The 20506-nt window shown below is 42.7% G+C and overlaps 1 long non-coding RNA gene across 4 annotated transcripts in view; it reads left to right on the top strand.

Annotated features, from left to right (window-relative positions):
- LOC106508256 (uncharacterized) overlaps positions 1-20506 on the top strand; it is a 448820-nt gene that overhangs the window by 16919 nt on the left and 411395 nt on the right. For 2 of the 4 annotated variants that reach the window (XR_014830949.1, XR_002339667.2), the window contains 2 exons: positions 5002-5308; positions 13468-13611. This is a non-coding gene — a long non-coding RNA (uncharacterized LOC106508256). Of the gene's footprint in view, positions 1-5001; positions 5309-13467; positions 13612-20506 lie in introns of those variants that run through there. The other 2 variants (XR_014830950.1, XR_014830951.1) reach the window with 2 other exon arrangements.

The following is a 20506-nucleotide window of genomic DNA, read 5'->3' as shown; positions in this document are numbered from 1 at the left end:
GCAGGAATTCACAGACTTCATTGTCACTAAAGGCATGGGATATAGGAGAGATATCTTTTGATGGAGAAAGCAGCAAATAAAGATCTGAAGCATGCAAAAAGGAAGTTCTGGAAGGGCAATTTTAAATGAGCACTAGGGAAAAATTAAGAAGTCTTTTATTAGCTGGGTTAGGCTAGGTTATGCTACAATAAAAATCCACCTCAAAATTTCAGTAGCCTAACCCAGGAAAGGTTAGTTTCTTGTCCATATAAAGTTTGCTCTGAATCTATGCTACTCTCCAGGGGATGGAGGCAGGAGTAGTGTAATTTACATTTTCGTGTGGGGGACATAGTAGGAAGTCTTAATTAAACAACTTTAATAAATTTAATATAGTTTAAATGAGATAATTAAAATCTTCCTATGTCTTGGTGGAAGATTTTACAGTTTATGTAGGAATAAACTTTAAAATATATTTAATATACTATTGTGATTCTGTATGGCCTTCCACCTAGAGTTTAGGTATGATTATTGCATTCTCCTACTGAAAGTTGTATCATGTGGCTTAATGAATATATGTGTTTATGGGGGGGGATGGGACACATCATTTGAGTTAGAACATTAACAAAAATGTATGGCCTTCCACCTAGAGTTTAGGTATGATTATTGCATTCTCCTACTGAAAGTTGTATCATGTGGCTTAATGAATGTATGTGTTTATGGGGGGGGATGGGACACATCATTTGAGTTAGAACATTAACAAAAATGCTACCATTTATGTACCATACTAAGGGCTTTAGATATCCTGTCTCATTTAATCCTCAAAACAGTTTCCCGAGGTAGGTACTAGTGCTGTACCCACTTCATAGCGAGGGAACTGATGTTCAGAGGTGTGAAGTAGTTCGACTTCAGTCACACAACCAAGTTAGACCAAATTCAGGTCTGGTTGGCTCCAGAGACCATGACCTTAACTATAATGTAATGCTGCCTGTCCCTTCCTGTCTCTGGATAGTACATCCTGGGTGTACAGATTTATCGACAAACCAAAATTGATGAGGATGATAAATGCAATAAAATGGTGGGGGTTATATTTGATTTGGCAGCATTTGGGCTCTAGTTTAGGCTGCCAAAGGTGTCCTATTGTACATGTTTAACATTCCTTAACATTACTCCTTTCGGTTAAGACTTTGTGTGTGGTACACCCATTTTAAATGCAAATATCTTTCTCAGGCGCAATAATAATTTAACGGCAGTCATTATGACTACATCATCAAAAAACCCAATTTCTGTCATCAGGGAATTGTCAAGTACAGAAGCCGAAATTTAAAATAGAATTACTAGAAGGCAATTAAATGCAATATATACTCAAATGAGAATTTAACTATAGTTGATTGGAAGGTGCTTTTCATATAAACATAATGGGAAAGCCAGTGATGGAATGGTTTCATAATGGTCAATTATAATAATCAGGAAAGACTTCTTGGAGTAGGTGGCACTTGAAAGGAGTCTTGAAGTCCTGGTTGACATGAAAACTGTATGTTTGTCTAATAATCCTGATTTCCTAAACCACTCTCTAGTAATTGTCTATTTTTTTTCTGCCCGTAACAGTCTCTCTCCATTTTCTCTTCTTTCTTGACACTAATTTAAAAAATGTAACAAACCCGACTAACATCCACGAGGATGCGGGTTCAATCCCTGGCCTCAGTGGGTTAAGGATCTGGTGTTGCCAGGATCTGTGGTGTAGGTCGCAGACACAGTTCAGCTCTCGCATTGCTGTGGCTGTGGTGTAGGCTGGCAGCTACAGCTCTGATTTGACCCTTAGCCTGGGAACTTCCATTTGCTGTGGGTGTGGCCCTAAACACACACACACACACACACACACACACACACACACACACACACACACACACAATGTGACTTGAGTAGGGGCTTCATCTTTTCAAAGATCTCTCTCCTAGGTAGTGTTCATTGGCTTAAAGGTAGGCACTTGATCTACTCTGAACCAGTCCTGATACTCAAACTTACAGCCATCATTGATGAGTTCAGTGATGGGTAGTTGACCCAAGACAAACCAATCAGCTCTGTTTGTAGGATTTTTGAGTTTGGGACTAGAGAAAGTAAGTCTGGGCTCCTCTGTGGGTTTGTGCATTGTGAGATCTGAGATACTGGAGCTGCAGGCAGCCATGCTTCTGGCTGATCTATTTCAAGAAACAATAAAGTTGATCTGAAGAATGAAACAAATGAGAGGCGCAGAAGGGTGTTGGTAGCATTTAAGTTTCCGATTCTACGGGTCTTTGAGATCCACTTTTATGCACAGGTTTGGTTGTTGAATCTTCATATGAACAACTTCTAATATTCCCCGCACCCACCCCGACTCCCACCATCTATCTTTTGCCCTAAGCTTGTCTAAGTTGAATTTTTTTGTCACGTGCGACTAAAAAGAGTTCTGACCAGTATTTCATTGTGACTTCACATTGAAATACATAGAGAAGGGATTATCTTTATTTTATAGAGGAAAAAGTGAGGCTCAGAAAATATAACTAAAATACTAAAAAAAAAAAAAAAAAAAAAAAAAAGAGAGAGAGAGAGAGAGAGACGATCCAAAGCAAATACCCACATACCCACTCTTCTCACACAGGAGAAAACACTGGTAGGTACACAGAGATGCAGGCAGGGAAAGTTTAGGAGACTCAATATATAAACTATGAATAAAATAGTTTCCCATGGTTGCAGGTATTTTGAGTTCTCTGATGCCAAATTTTGGTATCATTTTAGGTTGGGTTTTTTGTTGTTTGTTTTTGTTTTTGTAAGCAAAACCTTGGCTTTTGAGGAAAAAGTAGGAAGCCTGATTCCACCACAGCAGCCACTTCCCATTTTACTTTAGGTCCATGGGGTTACCCAGGTCTGAAATAAGTCATAACTCTCTGTTTGTCTCTTAGTGATGTAATACTGAAAAGAATGGCTTTGACAAGGACCAACTTCAAAATGGTACTTCATGATTGTTTCATTCTTATCAAAGCATGCTCAAATCTGCATTAACGTAGGGATACCGAAAAATTCAGAAAGAACAATCCCTGGAATTTAAGGACAAATTTTGTTTGTACTGTCTTTAAAAAAAGAAAAGATGGAGTTCCCGTTGTGGCACAGTAGAAGTGAATCCGACTAGTATCCATGAGGATGCAGGTTTGATCCCTGACCTCACTCAGTGGGTTGGGGATCTGGCATTGCCATGAGCTGTGATGTAGGTGGCAGACTTGGCTCTGATTTGGTATTGCTGTGGCTGTGGCTGTGGCATAGGCCAGCTGCTACAGCTCCGATTGGACCCCTAGCCTGGGAACCTCCATATGCCGTGGGTGTGTCTCTAAAAAGAAAAGAAAAAGAATTTAGGACATTTAAAATTTTATCTCCCTTTTATTTTGAATAAGATTTAAGGTGGTTTAGAAAGATATAAAAATATAGAAAGACAATAAGTTAAACATAGAGGAAAAATAGAAAAAAAACAACAGTAAGAGTTAGAAGAGGGGCTTATAAATAACACATGTGACATAGCTCTATATATATTTGACAGCTGGTCCCCAGTTTGGGCCTTAAGCTTTCTTGTCAGTGCAACAGGGAAACCCAGCCAATTACACAGTTTGCAATGTCCATGAAATAAAACAAAACCAAGTCCTTGGGAGAAGTACAACTGTATCTAATCCTGTGACCAAAAATAAATGTGCCTCTGGGTTCTTACAAAAAGAGTGCTATGTTATATAAAGTCAAAGGCCTCAAGGGCTCCTTCCAGGAGACTCAGGGATAAGGTTCACAGCCCAGGTTCTCATAGCCAGCAGTATTATTTCTCAATTTTTCTTTTTCTTTTTCTTTTTTTTTTAAGGGCTGCACTTGAGGCATATGGAAGTTCCCAGGCTAGGGGGTCACATCAGAGCTGCAGACACTAGCCTCCGCCACAGCCACAGCAACACAGGATCTGAGCCATGTCTGAGACCTACGTCAGAGTTCACAGCAATACTGGATCCCTGATCCACTGAGAGAGGCCAGGGATTGAACCTGCATCCTCATGGATACTAGTCAGGTTTGTTACCACTGAGCCACTACGGGAACTCCCTGTTTCTCAACTTTTAATCATTGTTATGATTTCTGCCATATCTACTTACTACATTTAAAAATTATTAACCTAATGTATTTTTTGTCTTTTTTTTTGGTCTTTTCAGGGCCACACCCATAGCGTATGGAGGTTCCCAGGCTAGGGGTCCAATCGGAGCTGCAGCTGCCAGCCTATGCCAGAGCCAGAGCAATGCCAGATCTGAGCTGTGTCTACAACCTATACCACAGCTCATGGCAAGGCCGGATCCTTAACCCACTGAGCCAGGCCAGGGATGGAACCGGCCACCTCATTGTTCCTAGTTGGATTCATTTCCACTGCACCATGATGGGAACTCCAAACCTAATATATTTTTATATTTTTAACATAGGTTTCACTAGTATTCTATTTTAAACTTAATTTCATCTTAGCAAGGTAGATGGGCTAGCTCTATTTTTCTAACACTCTTTAAGTTTATAAGTCTATCATAACCAAAAAATTTCTGATGTACCCTCCTCCCTCCCCACCCCAGTGCTACACTTTGGGAAACACTGCTTAGGGAAAAAGACAAATGCAATATTTGAATAACCATGACCTCATTACGTTTTTGTTTTTGTTTTTTTTTTTTTGCCGCACCCACAGCATGTGGAAATTGCTGGACCAGGGATTGAACCTGAGCCACAGTGACAATGCTGGATCTTTAACCCTCTAGGCCACCAGTGAACTCTCCTCATTATGTCTTAATGTCTCTCTAGCGAAATATTATGACCATCAGAGTTGAGAAAACTGAGGTTGAAGAATTTGCACAAGGTCCCACCATAACCGAGCCAGATAAAGCTCAAGTCTTCTAATGAAATTCCAGTCCAGATGAATGTGTGGAAGGCCGTTGCCCCAAACCGAAGTTCAGGTCCTGTTTGACCGTTTGGCCCTTTGCTTCCTCCCAGGATGCCTCACCCGCTGCTTGGTGCACAGATGCCAGCCTGTGGTTATTGGAACCTGTCTGCCAGACCAAAGGGAGGAAATCTGCCAGACAAGATGTGGAACCTAAAAGCGGAACGTCACTAACTGCTGTGGGCATCTCTGCCACTTCATGACCCGTGGACTTTTGGGGAAGTATTTTTGTGGCTCACCAGTCTCTCATTAGGCAAGGGCCAGTTGTCCTGGGCTGGCCTTCTCTACTGGTGGAAAGTACAGCTGGGAGATTTGGAATGGTTGCTGTTTGACTCTGATTCTTGGCCATGAGCTTTTTTGGTAAGATCCTGAGCTGAAATTTGCTGTTGAGGATTGCAGGATTCCTTCTAATCTTTGGGAATGTTTTGAATCATAACTGGCAGTGGCTTTCCGAAGGCAACTTGAGCAAGCTCAGGGAAGAAGCCATCACCCTCTCTCACATGAATGTGCCTTTGGGTAAATCACCCTGAACCCCAGACCCAGAAATGCCATCTGCCTTTTTCCTGAGCCCTGATTTAGAGTGTAAACCTTTTTCTTCTTTTTTACATGAGTAGATGTATTGTTTTCTGCTTCCTCCTTCTCTTAAAGAGATTTTTAAAGTCTCCTGTAATTAAAAAACTTTTTATTATTGAATATTTTTTTATTTTGAGATAATCGTAGATTCATATGCCTTTGTACAAAATGCTGCAGAAACATCCCATGTACCCTTGGTCCAGCACCAGGGATGAACTTGGGTGTTTTCTGTCAACATGAGACCATGTGTTAGGTTTACCCATGGTTTCAGGCTTTATCACTCAGGAGGTACATCAACATTTATTTTGATATCAAGTCTTGATTTGTTTCCTATTTCTTTATTTTTTCCATTGGCAAATTCTTTTTTGTTAAATTATAGTTGATTTATAATGTGTTAGTTTCAGGTATACAGCAAAGAGATTCAGTGTGTATATGTATGTGTTTCTCTCTCTATAGTCTTTTTCAGATTCTTTTCATTATATGTTATTATATGATATTGATTATAGCTCCTTGTGCTATACAGTAGGACCCTGTTGTTTATCTATTTTTAAAATAGTGGTGGGTATCTGTTAATCCCAAGCTCCAGATTTATCCCTTACCCCCTCCCGTTTAGTAACCATAAGTTTGTTTTCTATGTCTGTGAGTCTTTCAGTTTATAAATAAGTTCATTTGTATCACTTTTTTAGATTTCACATATAAGTGATAGCATATGATATTTGTCTTTCTCTAACTTCACTTAGTATGATAATCTCTAGGTCTATCCACGTTGTTGCAAATGGCAATATTTTGTTCATTTTTATAGCTCTGTGTGTGTGTGTGTGTGTGTGTGTGATACATCTTCTATACCCATTCATCTGTTTATGGACACTTAGGTTACTTCCAAATCATGGCTATTGTAAATAGTGCTGCTATGAGTATTGAAGTGCATATATCTCTTGAAATTAGAATTGTCATCTTTTCTAGAATTTCTGCCCAGAAGTGGGATTGTAGGATCATACAGTAGCTCTATTTTTGTTTTGTTTTGTTTCTTTTTAGGGCCGCACCTGTTGCATATGGAGATTCCCGGGCTAGGGGTCCAATCGGAGCTACAGCTGCCAGCCTACGCCACAGTCACAGCAGTGTGGGATCTGAGCTATGTCTGTGACCTACACCACAGCTCATGGCAACGCTGGATCCTTAACCCACTGAGAAATGCCAGGGATTGGACCCGCAACCTCATGGTTCCTAGTCAGATTTGTTTCTGCTGTGCCATGACGGAACTCCCTGGTAGCTCTATTTTTAGTTTTAGTTTTTTTTTTTTTTTTTTTTTTTTTTTTTTTTTTTTTTTTTAAGGAACCTCCGTACTGTTTTCAGTAGTGGCTGTACCAATTTATATTCCCACCACAGTATAAGAGGGTTCTCTTTTCTCCACACCCTCTCCAGCATTTGTTGTTTGTAGACTCTTTGATAGTGGGCATTCTGACTGATGTGAGGAGGTACTTCGTTGTAGTTTTGATTTGCATTTCTCTAATAATTGCTGATGTTGTGACTTGCTCCGTATTTTCCCCTTGCCTCCTGTGGTCTCTTCCCAAGGGTGGCTGTTAGCCCGTATATGCTTTGAGTAAGACAATTTGATATAGGCCCTGTAGTGTAGTGGTTCATACTCTGGGTTTGCTTCTTTGATCTTCCATTTACCACCCTTGTCAGAGGGTGTGTTGTCTACTCTCATTGTACCAGTTACTTACTTATAAAATAGGAATAATTTGACCTATTTCCAAGGATGGCTTGCAAATTACACAATATCATCGATATTAAGGACCCAGAAAGATATCTGGCATACAGTAAGTGCTCTACACTTGTTAGCTATTATTGTTCATATTTCCTCCTTCCTGGCCCTTCTATTTGAGGCATCTATCTACTGTTTCTGATGCATTGGTCCCCTGGGAAAATTCACTTGGTGTTGCCCAGAGCCCTCAGGATGCCAAGGCTGCATTTATTAATTCATTCAAAAAAAAATGTAATCGAGGCCTGCATGTGTCATTTGGTTCTAAGCATTAGAGTCATCAGCTATGAACACCGTAGAAAAGGAGCTTGTGTGCTAGAGTGCAGGACTGACAATAATCATAAAACAAAGAAATGAGCAAAACACTTTCCATGTGCTCACTGTTACGAAGAAAAATAAAATGGTGACATGATAGAGAATGAATAGGTAGCTACTTCACATTGAGTGCTCAAGAAAGGCCGCTCTGAGGAGCTATCATTTGACCTGAGGTTTGCACAACAAGAAAGTATCATCTCATTTAAAAATCTAGAGGAAGAGGGGTTCCCACTGTGTCTCAGTGGTTTAAGGACCTGACATGGTCTCCATGAGGATGAAGGTTTGATCCCTGACCTCACCCAGTGGGTTAAGGATCCAGTGTTGCTGCAAGTTGCAGCATAAGTCACAGATGTGGCTTGAATCCTGTACTGACATAGCTGTGGAGTAGGCTGGCAGCTGCAGCTCCAATTTGACACCTAGCATGGGAACTTCCATATGTTGCAGGTGTGTGCCTAAAAAGAGAGAAAAAAAAAAAATCTAGAGAAAGAGTGTTTTGGGCTAGTGGAACAGGAAGTACAAAGGCCCTGGGGCAGGAATGAACTTCACTGGTCCAGGGAACAGGCAATAGGTCAGAGTGGCTGGAGTACACAGATTACGGGGAGAAGAGGAAAGCTGATGAAGTCACTGAGCTACCCAGGGGCCATACCACACACAGGCCTGGCAGACCAAGGCAAAGGTTTTGATTATCTTTTAAGTCCTAGACAGAGGGTTTGAAGCACAAGAGTAACATGACTTGCTTTATGTGTGAAATGTCTCACTTTTGCTGTAGCATGGAAAGATGGATTGGAGGGTAACAGGAGAGGAAGTAGAAAGGCAATCAGTCTCAATGTGAATAGGTAGGGAAGTAGGTAGGAAAGGCAAGGAGAATGGCTCCTTCCTAAACTCTTTCCTTTTCCATTCATTCATTCATTTATTCCATGGCACTTTCTTGAGTGTCTGTTACGTATCAGCAGCATGTTAGGTCCTGGGACTATACCGATATATGATATTGTTAGGAGCTTTGCAGCCACTGAACTTTCAATGAAATGTCCCTCTCAGTTTCCTGGGTCCTTGAACAGTGCTGTCCATACATCTTCTTTCATGAACCTTAATCCTACAGTCGTGTACCTGAACCAACCACATGCACCTTCACGTGGGCTCACCACTGGGGCGAGGAACCATGTCAGATTCTATCCTCCTAGGTACCCATAATGTCCTGCCTCCCTCAGCAAAACACCAGAGATGCAAATGTGGGGATGCAGAAGAGACGTGGGGGGTGAAGGAAGGCCTCTGAACTGACCCACCAGAAGCCTAGAACCTCCTGGAAGCCCGAGTGTATTTGTGAGCTCCACGTTACAGGGGCCTCTACCTCCAAGGATCGTTGAAAGAACCGCAGGTCATAAAGATGACCTTTGTTTCTGGTCTGTTATCAATGAGGTCATGCTTTTTTTTTTAATAAGATAATTTTTTTTAAGGTAGTGAAACAACATAGCCTAGTATGAAGAGCACTTTTTCAGATTCAATTCACAACCACAGTTTCTTGTGTGAAATTCTGGGTCTAACCACATTTCTCAAATGGTAAAGAAAATGGGTAATCAGCTTTTTTTTTCAAATGAAACCAAGCACCTAATAACTGTCTTTCACTGTCCGATAGTCAAACCCATGAAACTAACTCCAAAGAAAGTCCGCTATGTAGGCTAAACGCCATGATATCTTCTTTACAAAATAGAAATGACAGTTGCAGTTTTTCATGGCGAGAGGGTGGTTCAAGTTCAAGGCACCAATGACCTTGTGGGTTCTTGGGGTCAGAGACCTACTCTTTGGAATGAAGAATACCCAAGGGGCATTCTAGAAAAAGGACAGGTGAAAAAAATCAGTTTAAGCTAGCTTCAGAATTTTTTTTTCATGGCAGGATAATCCTTTGTTTCAGAATATTATTCAGAGACCCAACATGAAAAAGAGAGAAAATAGGATCTACTTTGAAAGTGGGAGAGTAAGAGTAAGGCTCGGCCTGTTGCCACCCACCATACATCTCTCCATCCCTGGCAAGTCTTAGAGCCTGAGACCTTCAGGGAATCCAGCTGGAATCTTATTGGTTTAAACCATGTTAGAGAACAAAGATTGTGTTAATACCTTGCCCCCAAGTTAAATTTTCTTTAGAGTACACCATGTGTAAGGCACTTTGCTATCGAAACAGCGTACGTACCCAGTGCTACCCTTGATCTCATGAAATGTCAAGATGAGGTTCAGGGCGGCTAGATCATGAACCCAAACTTACACCGTTACTAAGGGGCCAATCTTGGCTTAAAACTCAAAACTGGCACCAAAGCTTTTGCTTTTAACTAGTAAACTCTCCTGGCTCTTTCTCTTTGACAGATTTCTTCAGTTCTCAACAGAGCACAAGTATTTCAGGGAATGTTTATAGAAAGGAGACAGGGAGGAGGAGGAGGAGAAAGAAAGAGTAATATGGAGGAGGCCGAGGGAGAGTAGGACTTGGACTAGTGACAAAGAGGAAATTAGTGTAAAATGATAAAAACCCAAGGAACCAGCTGCTAAGAAATGAAACTCCATGGAAAATCCCAAGAAAGATAATACCAGGATGAGAGAGAATGAAGAGGTGGGGGTTCAGCTGTAAGATCACTGCTTACCAGTGGCTGAAATGCCAAAATTTCAACCAGGGCCAGACCCTAGGTTTCTATTGTGGTCTGATTACTTTGTCCTTGAAAGCTGGATTAATATTCACCAACAAACAAATCAACTTCACGAACAGATCAGGAGACTGGTCCAGGACATAGGAGTCCTGCAAAATTGACTTGGACTGCAAATTGAACTGGACTTGGAAAGCTCATAAAGCCAGACAGTGCCCAGGCCTTGGATGGTGGCTTTCCGTGATGTCAAAGCATCATTTCCCCCCCATTTACTGAAGTTTTAGCTAGGTTGCTGAGATGACTGGCTGACAGTGAACTCACCCAGGGGACAATCCAAAAGACAGGAATCTGACTGTGGGATGTATTGTTCTCCAAAGGAATAAAGCAGGGAAAAGAAACATCTTGGCTTGTTTGTTGTGACCGGTCTCTGCCATTGGCTGGTTCACTCAATACCTCTAGTGTTGACACAGTGGAGCACCCACGTCACGGGCAGAGTTGGTGGCAGAGCTTCTAATACTGTTAGGGGTTGGCTGAGTGACTGGGTGACAGTTGTAGTGGAAGTGCCTGCCCCGAGTGTGAGGGGCAGATGGCTACCTGATTCTGTGCCTCTGTTCATCTCTCTGAAGCACTCCACTCATATTTATGCCTTACCTGCTTCTTCAGGTAAGGGATGTGGGGTCACAAGCCAGGAGTGTTGGAAAGCACCTCGAGTCTTATAGGAAGGAAAGGAGAGAAACATTCAATGAGGATATTCTGTATCCAGGCAATTCACAGGCCTTCTCTGATCAGATTTTTTTCTTTTTTTAAGGATAGGCACTATTACCTCCTTTTTTGTTTGTTTGTTTGTTTTTTGGGGGGAGGGCTACACTTGTGGCATATGGAAATTTCCAGGCTAGGGTGGAATTGGAGCTGTAGCTGCTGGCCTACAGTCACAGCCACAGCCACAGCCACACTGGATCCGAGCTGCGTCTGCAACCCATACCACAGCTCACGGCAACACTGGATCCTTAACCCACTGAGTGAGGCCAGGGATAGAACCCTCATCCTCATAGATACTAGTTGGGTTCATTTCTGCTGACTCACAATGGAAACTCCTAGTATAGCTCCATTTTGTAAGAGATACTCAGAAGTTTCTGAGACTTGGAGAGATTGTGTTGTGTGTCCAATTCTTCTCCACTCCTTGTTGCATCCCCTTCTCCTTTAGCTGCCCTGCATCCTTTTAGATGCTTAACCCAAACTCAAGGACACCAGGATAGACACCAAAAGACTGGTCAGGGCCACTCCATGGGCTAAGCAGATAACATGGCTATGGGAAGCAGTCACGAAAGGGGTAACAGGGAGAGGAGGCTAACAAATGAAAAGTACATGTAAAGGCATTCAGCTTTGAGGAAAATACATCGGTGAAAAGGATAAATAAAGTCAGAGCTTTCCAGCTTGTAGCTTCCTGACTAGATCAATCCAATTCATTTCCAATCCCAGGGTTTAATTTTTTTTTTTTTTTTTTTTTTTTTTTGCATCCCGTCAAAACTAGCATATCCCTTTTCTGTTCTCTTCAGGCTCTGCTTTCTGTTGGTAGGAGTGGGTGGTGGCAATGAGCTAATCAGACATGCTAACCTCTACTGTGGGCCAATTAGCCAATGGGCAGCTCTTCCCATGACTTATTGCCATAATTGGATTAAAGTACATCCCTTCTGATCTTGACCTGAAGGATTGACAAATGGTGGGAATTCACACTTCTGTGCCCAGCATCCCTGGGGACAGCACCCAGTACAGGGCTGGACAGGAACTGACGTGTGACCCAGCCTGTTTCTCTGCAATTGTGGCATCAATAAAATGGCTGGAGTCTATTATTTGGACTGAGAACTCTGGTTTCTGTATTATGTGGCGGCCCTACAAGGGGGTGGGAGGTGGCAGGGGTGGGGGAACCATGACAATTTTAAAGTTATTTCTGCCCAGCTGTATTGAGAAATAATTGACATGCATCACTGCATCAGTTTAACGTGTACAGCATGATGGTGTAGTTTACACAGATGGTGAAATGATTACTGCAATAGGTTCAGCTAGCATGTATCTTCTCGTATAGATACAGTCAAAAGAGAAGAAAGAAGAGTAAAGGAAAAAAAATTTCTCCTCGCGATCATAACTCTTAGAATTTACTCTCTTAACAACTTTTCTGGACTGTATGCTTGAGTGTAGAAAGATTGTAATGAATGTAAAATGGGGGATCTGGGAGGGATTTTCCATAATTGTGGAAGCTCAGGTTTCAGGAAAATAAAGACATGCATTATCTTGGGTTTGTAGAAAGTTTTCTTGTTTACACAAAGGCTTTCCTATTCATCATTATATTCAGGTCTCTTACTGGCTCTCCGCATGGAAACGGGGAGGCAGTATTATTTCCACGGCATAGATGAGGAAACCCAAGTTCCCAGAGGTTGAATTTCCCAACAGCCAGTGCACACATTGCGCTAAGGGTGTGGGTGTGGCAAGCCTTACTTCAGTGGCATCTGCAGTCTTGCGGTTAGATTTCAGGTGTGGTGAGGAGAGGGTGGAGATGTAAGATAATTCCTCAGATTTCAACACTTGGCAAGGCTGGCTGTTTTGCATAAGCTGACAGCCAGCTCTGGTTCAGGTACTCTCCTGACTTTACTTTCCAGGTTTAAATTGGCTCCTGGCCCTGGGTTTCCCAGGTATGGAAATGGCACCACCACTGCTTGAAGCAGAGGAGCAGCTGGAGCGCCAGGCCCTCAGCCAGCCTCACCCTCCCACTCTGGGGCAGGTTGGAGGCTGGGTCGCTTCTTCCCAGTGTCTGTGCTTCACATGCCAGTGCCAGCTTCTCTCCCTTTTTTCCTTTACCCTTCCCTTAATTATGTGCCATGGAAGGGGAGATGTCTCTTTCCTCCTTTCACCTCCTTTGCCTCCAAGGAGGGTGAGAAAATGGCAAGAAAGTCAGGCTGGTTGAGGGCAGTACGCCAGTCCGCGTGCTGTGCTCCTGACATCGGAATGTCAGGGGACTTTAAGTTCACTCTCGGGGACCTCACAGCTATTTGGGATGGTTGGTCAGTCCCATAGCAGTGTATATGAGTTAGGAATCAAAGCAACAGAGGTTTTAAGAGTCTTTCTTTCTTCTGAACTCCCTGATGTTTGGAGCTTGGTGGCCCAGGACTGGTCTGATTGCTCTGTGGTGTCAGCATTATGCAGATTCCTTCTTTTCTCCTGATCCTTTTTTTTTTTTTTTTTTGAAGGATTGCTTCATGGTCAAAAGATGGCTGCTAGAGATCCAGTTTTCATGTCTCAAACAGGAAGAAGGAGAAAGCACTAAATGCCAACAGAGTCTAAGACCAGATTATACCCTCTTTGAACTGATTTCCTGGAAGCCCCGCACCAAGGTATTGACTTAACATTTCCTTGGTTGCCCCATCTGCAGAGGTGGCTGGGAGATGTTGTGTCTGTTACTTTTTTTTTCTTAATTTGGGCATATTGCTATCTCCGACAATACAGCCTTTGTTATTATGAAAGAAGAGAAGCAATGTTGGGTAGATCACTAGTAGCCTGAGCTAATCTAGACAATTTTAGTGCATGGCGGTACATTCAGTGCATTCTGCTGAATGCGTGGTTAATTTATTTAGCTAAGTAATTATACCACTCTGGGTCTCAATGTTCTTACCTTCAAAATGGACATAATAACACCTTGTAGTGACTAAATTTTTAGGAGCATTATGAAAATTCAGTGAATTTTATGTCACTATCTTAGATCTACAGGAGGTATACCAGAAGTGCCTAATAAATGTTAGTTGTGCTGGTGATTACAGCAGGTAATGATGATCCATCTTTTTTTTTTTTTTTTTGTCTTTTTGACACTACACCTGTGGCATATGGAGGTTCCCAGGCTAGGGGTCTAATCGGAGCTGTAGCCGGCAACCACAGCAATGCAGGATCTGAAGCATGTCTGTGACCTACACCACAGCTTACGGCAACACTGGATCTTTAACCCACTGAGTGAGGCCAGGGATTGAACCTGCATCCTCATGGATACTGGACAGGTTGGTTAACCACTGAACCATGATGGGAACTCTGATCTAGATCTTGAACTCAGACCAGCAGCACTTTCTGCTCAGTCATGTGTGTGTTACTATGATTCAGTTCTTTAGTGGTCAAATAGGAGGATGAGAGAACTTGCCTCTTTGAAATGCTCTCATTATGGAGATGATCCGTGTACAGAGCTTAACAAAGTGTGTGGTGTATCACAGGTTCTCAGCGAATGTTACTCATTATGATGGGAAACAGGGAGAAGGGGTGTGTGACCGACTCAGTGAGGCTCAGTCAGGAAGGCTTCCTGGGCTAGTGGTCCTGGGTTGTGTTGGGGCAGGTGTAAAGGGGGAGCCAGTGAAGAAGGTGGGCAGGGTGTCACCAGCTCATGGTCTGTTTTCAGAGCAATGATGAGAAGTGTCTGGTGAGACCGGGCCTCAAGGTCAAGGTAGGAAGCCGGCCGAGGTGAGGTAGGGAGGAAGGCAGTGTTTGGGACCTGGAGGGCTTGTGTGCCATGATGAGGAGCCAGCACCCTTGCTGCCCCATCTCATGGGGCTGGTTCCTGAGGGTGGATGAGGTCACATGCACAGAATCAGACAGGGAGTTAGCTGATCTGAACGGTGCTTGGATTGTTGGCATCTGTAAACTGCTACCTGTTAACCGAAGGCCTGAGGCTCCAATGTTGCTGGGATCCTCTGCGAACAGGCCATTAATCAAATAAGGATGGCCACTTTGGCAGAGAAGGGAATGCTAATACCTGGGAGGCTGATCTTATGACTGGGAGAAAGGAAGGCTGCCAAAGGCTCTTGCAGGGATACTGTGTAGCGCAGGGAACTGTATCCAATCTCTTGGGATAGGACATGATGGAAGACAGAATGAGCAAAAGAATGTATATATATGTATGATTGGGTCACCATGCTCTACAGCAGAAATTGGCACAACACTGTAAATCAACTATACTTTAATAAAAAATAATGTTGACCCATTTCTACCGAGCTTTATTCTCCATTAGAAAATAAGGACAGATTTATTTATTAGATTCCCCTAGAAATTATGGTGTTTTGAGGCAGCCCAAGAGGTAAATTCAGAGGTGAGGAGAGAAAGAGGAGGTGCTAGGAAGATGGGGACATGGTGCTTAAGGGATCAAAGGGGCAGCTGGGGCCTCCGTGGGGAGGTAGAATAGAAATAGCACTTGACGTTAAGTCCTGAGTACTTGAGTCCAGTTTCACCTCTGACCCCAAGTTCCCCAAAACTATGTACAGTGTTCTGTAAAAGACGGACAATACTTCCGCTACTGGCCTGACCAGGCTCTTTGATCAAATGAGAAAACACATGGCTGGAAAGTGCACCCAGAATAAAATGCAACCACTGCCCCCATCTCCCAGGCCTCCTGACACATAATAGGACACACTAGCCTCTTTCCCACCTTTATCCATGTGATCCTTTTCCTACTAAAACATTTTTAAAATTTTTTGTATTTTTTATGACCGCTCCTGGGGTTTATGGAAATTCCTGGGCCGGGAATTGAATCTGAGCCACAGATGTGACCTACACCACAGCTGTGGCAACACTGGATTCTTAACCCACTGAGTTGGGCTGGGAATTAACCCAAGCCTCTGCAGCAGGCCAAGCTCCTGCAGCCGGGTCCTTAACTCACTGCACCACAGTAGGAACTCCTGTTTGGAACATTCTTCGGCTGGTGCTTTCCAGGCTTCTATCAGTTTATGTGTCACTTTCTCAAAAAGGCCTTCCCTGGCCTATAGACAGCATGCTCTCCCCTCTGAGCCTCTCCTGCCTAGGACAGTTCGTGGTTAAGCACTCAGGCTCAGAATCAAGTCTCTCAGGTTCAAGTTCACCTCCGGCACATACCAGCAGTGTGACCTTGGGCAATCACCCACATTCCCTGTGCTCCCCTTTCTGCATTTGTAAGGTGAAGGTTATAAATAATATATACCTCACAAAAGTAGTATGGACAAGGATGACTTTAATAGATGTCAGCTATTATTACTATTTATCAGAGCAGGGCACTTTATTTCCTTTCTAGAACTAACCATGTTTATAATTAATTTATTTGTATATATGCTTATTAGCCATCACTCACCCTTTTCCATAACGGGATATTGATGAGGGCAGTGATCATGTCTTTCTCATCCTTTCTTATATACTCTGAGAATAGCTTGGAACTAGAAAATGCTCAAGAAATAGTTGTTGGGGCCAGGAATGTACTGAATGATCATTTCCCAGAATCAAGCCCTGGGGTGACCCAGGCAGTCCCAGGACCCACCAAGGAGCTTGTCAGATGGTCCTGCTTTGCATTTCCTTGTCCCCTTGGTAGGGCTTTCACTTATGTAATGGAACAGCACTGTATCTGAGGGCTTCCCCTCCAGCCAGCCCAGTATTTGACCACAAAAAGGGGGAAGAAAAAATAAGAGAAAAAGAAGAGCTTCAAACTGCATACTTCTTGGGACAGAAAAATGAGCTGTCTTTTTTCCCAGAGTCATGTGAGGGTATAGTGACTGGTGGCAGACTGGGCTGAGCCTCAGAGCAACCAAGCCATGAGGAATCAAGGGCCCCAGCCTGGGTGTCAGCAGTTGAGGCTTTTTCCACCCCTGACCCTAACTTGCTGTGCAACCTTCATCGAGTCACTTTCCCTCTCTGGATCGCTTTAGTGTCTCCTATGCAAATTGAGGGGATTGGAATAAATGATTAAGGTAGAATGCTCAATGCAGTCTTGGTTTTGCCTGTAGATCAAATAATAGTATAATTATTAAGAATAACCTCTTTCATTTTCTAAGTGACCTGAATTAGGTGATAAGTTATAAGGTCCATTTGATTCAAGTCACACTGTTTCCATATTTTTTTGATATGATAAACAGCGCTACAGTGAAACTTCTCATGTTTTTTTTTTTATTTGACAAATATTTGATTAGTACCTATTACATGCCAGGTATGGTTCTATGTGCTGGGGGACTGGGAAGAATTGGACAGATAAGATCTGTGTGGAAATTACATCTTTGTGAGGGAGGCAGATGATAAACTAGAAAACAACAACAACAAAATAAATATTAGGTAGTTAACAAGAAAATAAAGGAGAAAAATGTGATAGATGGTAATAGTGGTCCTACTTTATAAAGTGTGGGGAACATTCTCTTTGAAGAGGTTGCATTTGAGCTGCAACCTGAATGATAAGGAGCCAGTTATATAAAGTCCTAGGGAAACTATACAGCACATGCAAAGGTCCTGAGGCAGGAACAGTGCTGAGTTTGAAGAACAGAAACAGAGCCAGCATGACTGAAGTAAACCAAGTGGTTGGAAATGAGGTTAGACAGATAGGCAGGGATCAGCCCTTAGATTACATAGGGCCAAGGAATTTGAGTTTCATTCTTAGTGCAGAATATCAGTTTGTATTTTTTTTCTTTTTTGGCTGCCCCTCTGCATACGGTGTTCATAGGCCAAGGATCAGATCTGAGCTGTAGTTGTGACCCACATGGAAGCTATAGCAGTGCCAGATCCTTAACCCACTATGCTGGACCAGGGATTGAACCTATGTCCTGGTGCTGCAGAAACGCCAATGATCCTGTTGTGCCACCAGGGGAACTCCCATGTTGTATTTTTTTTTTTTTTTTAGGGCCACACCTGAGGCATATGGAGGTTCCCGAGCTAGGGGTTGAATTGGAGCTACAGCTACAGGCCTATGCCACAGTCACAGCTACACCAGATCCAAGCCATGTCTGTGGCCCACACCATAGCTCATGATAGTGCTGGATCCCCAACCCACTGAGCGAGGCCAGGGATCAAATGCACGTCCTCAAGGTTACTAGTCAGATTTGTTTCTGCTGAGCCACGATGGGAACTCCTCAGGTTGTATTTTAATCACTGGAAAATCATAGAATAAAATTAGCTCTGTGTAGAATGGACTGTGAGAAAAAATTTCACGTATCGGGTTAGTTGCAGCTCAGAAAGCCGTTAACTTCACCCCAGGCTCTGTGGCACTGTGGAAAGAGAATGAACATCAGAGTCAGAGATCTGTATTCCAGCTCCATTGGTATATATCCAAAAGCAGTGAAAGTGGAATCTTGGAGAGATTTGTAAATCCATGTTCATAGCAACATTATTTACAATAGCCACAAAATGGAAGCAACCCAAGTGTCCACTGATGGATGTGTAGATAAACAAAATGTAGTATATAGATACAATGGAATATTATTCAGGCTTGAAAAAGGAGGGAAAGTCTGACACATGTTACCAGATGGATGAACCTTGTAGACATTGTGCTAAGGGCAATAAGCCAGACACAAAAAGACAAAAACTGTAAAGTTCCGCTTACATGAGGCACCTAGGATAGTTTAATTCACAGAGACAGAAAGTAGAATCGTGGTTGCCAAGGACTAGGAAGAGGTCAGACTGGGGAGTTGTTTAGAGGGTATGGAATTTCAGTTTTGTAAGATGAAAAGAATTCTGGAGGTTGGTTGCACAAGAATGTGGATGTATTTAATACTACTGAACTGTACACTTAAAAATGGTAAAAGCTAGTAAATTTCATGTGTTTTACCATAATTAAACAATTTTTAAAAATTCCAGCTACATCATTTGTGGGGAGTGTGATTTGTGGGCAGTGTGGGCAGTGGCCATTAATCTCTCTGAGCCTCAGTTTTTACTTATGTAAAATGGAGACAGTAATATCTCCTAGCTCTTGTGAAGACAGGCTCAGATGCTGTCTGTTGTAGAATTTCATTGCAGACTTTGGAATCTCAGGCTTCCTAGCCTTCCCAGGCAACTCCAAGACCCCTTCTATGAATCTTATTTGAGTTGCCCTTGTGCCTAATATAGAATAGATGCTCAGTGAACGTCTGCTAACTGACTGGCTGACTGGACCCACTTGTGTCGACATGATCTAGAAGAAGCCATATGTGCAAGGAACTATGTACCTGGTACGTAGTTTTCACTCCATAAATATTTATGCAACAGGTGAATGAACAAAGTGGATGATACATCTGGCCATGAATTGTAAAACAGGCTGCCTTTTCCAAAATATAAGCAAGATTTTTTTTCTCCTCTGGTACCATAATACTTGCTTCAGAAAACAAAATAACTGAAAGCCCTTCTGACTGAGTCTTGTGTGAGCATCTGTAAAATTTTCTATTCCTAGAAAATAGCAAATTTCCACAAATTCAGTGGCTTAAATAATAGCAATGTATTACCTTACAATTCTGTAGGTCAGACGTCTGACATGGGCTTTACCAGGGTAAAATCAAGGTGTCGGTGGGGCTGTATTCATGGCAGGAGGTTTCAGGGAAGGACCTATTTCCTTGTACATTTGGGTTTTCTGCAAAATTTATTATTTTATTTTATTTTTTTGTCTTTTTACCTTTTCTAGGGCTGCTCCCCTGGCATATGGAGGTTCCCAGGCTAGGGGTTGAATCAGAGCTGTAGCCACTGGCCTACACTACAGTCACAGCAAAGCGGGATCTGAGCCATGTCTGAGACCTACACCACAGCTCAAGGCGTTCCTTAACCCACTGAGTGGTGCCAGGGATTGAACCCGCATCCTCATGGATACTAGTCAGATGCGTTAACCACTGAGCCACGACAGCAACTCTGGTTTTCTGCAAAATTTAGTTCTTGTGGTTATAGGACTAAGATACTGTTTCCTTGCTGGCTGTCACTGAGGGCAATTCCCAGCTTCTAGAGGCCACTTACGTTCCTTGACTTGTGTCTCCTTTTTTCATCTTCAAAGTCAGCAACTCTGACACAGAAGAGAAAGGTTCTCCACCTTTAAGGACCCAACTAATTAGATTAAGCTCAGCTGGAAAATCCAGGCTACTCCTCTCATCTCAAAATCCTTACCCTTAATCCCACCTACAAAATCCATGTGAGAGATTGAAAGATTCTGGGGATTAAGGCAGAATGTCTTTGGAGGGTTATTATTCTGTCTACCACTTCATCCATTATCACTTTGGAAAAATTGGTTTCTCAGAGCAGGTAATTGTCTCTTAGCAAAGAGCTCTGGGAAATGAGGCCAGCCAAAGGGAATTTTGGATGAAGGGCAGAGGGGAGGCATTGGCAGTAAATGTGTTGGCAGACCTGAGAGGGATGCGACAGAAAGGTTCCTGGTTTCATGGAATCGAAGTTGCTGAAAAGAAGAAAGATGTAGTCACAAAGGCCAGAAAGTTAAACTTGGTGTGTCTTTACAGTTTCCCCTCTGATTCTGCTCTGTTCTGCCAAGGAACAAGCAATCTTTACCTGCCAGGAATA

Source organism: Sus scrofa, chromosome 16, assembly GCF_054392235.1.
Source record: "Sus scrofa isolate SSC_HxYL_T2T_F1_AM1 chromosome 16, Sscrofa_HxYL_maternal_Yorkshire_Landrace_v2.0, whole genome shotgun sequence".
NCBI lineage: Eukaryota > Metazoa > Chordata > Mammalia > Artiodactyla > Suidae > Sus > Sus scrofa.
This window is presented reverse-complemented; position numbering and strand designations above follow the sequence as displayed.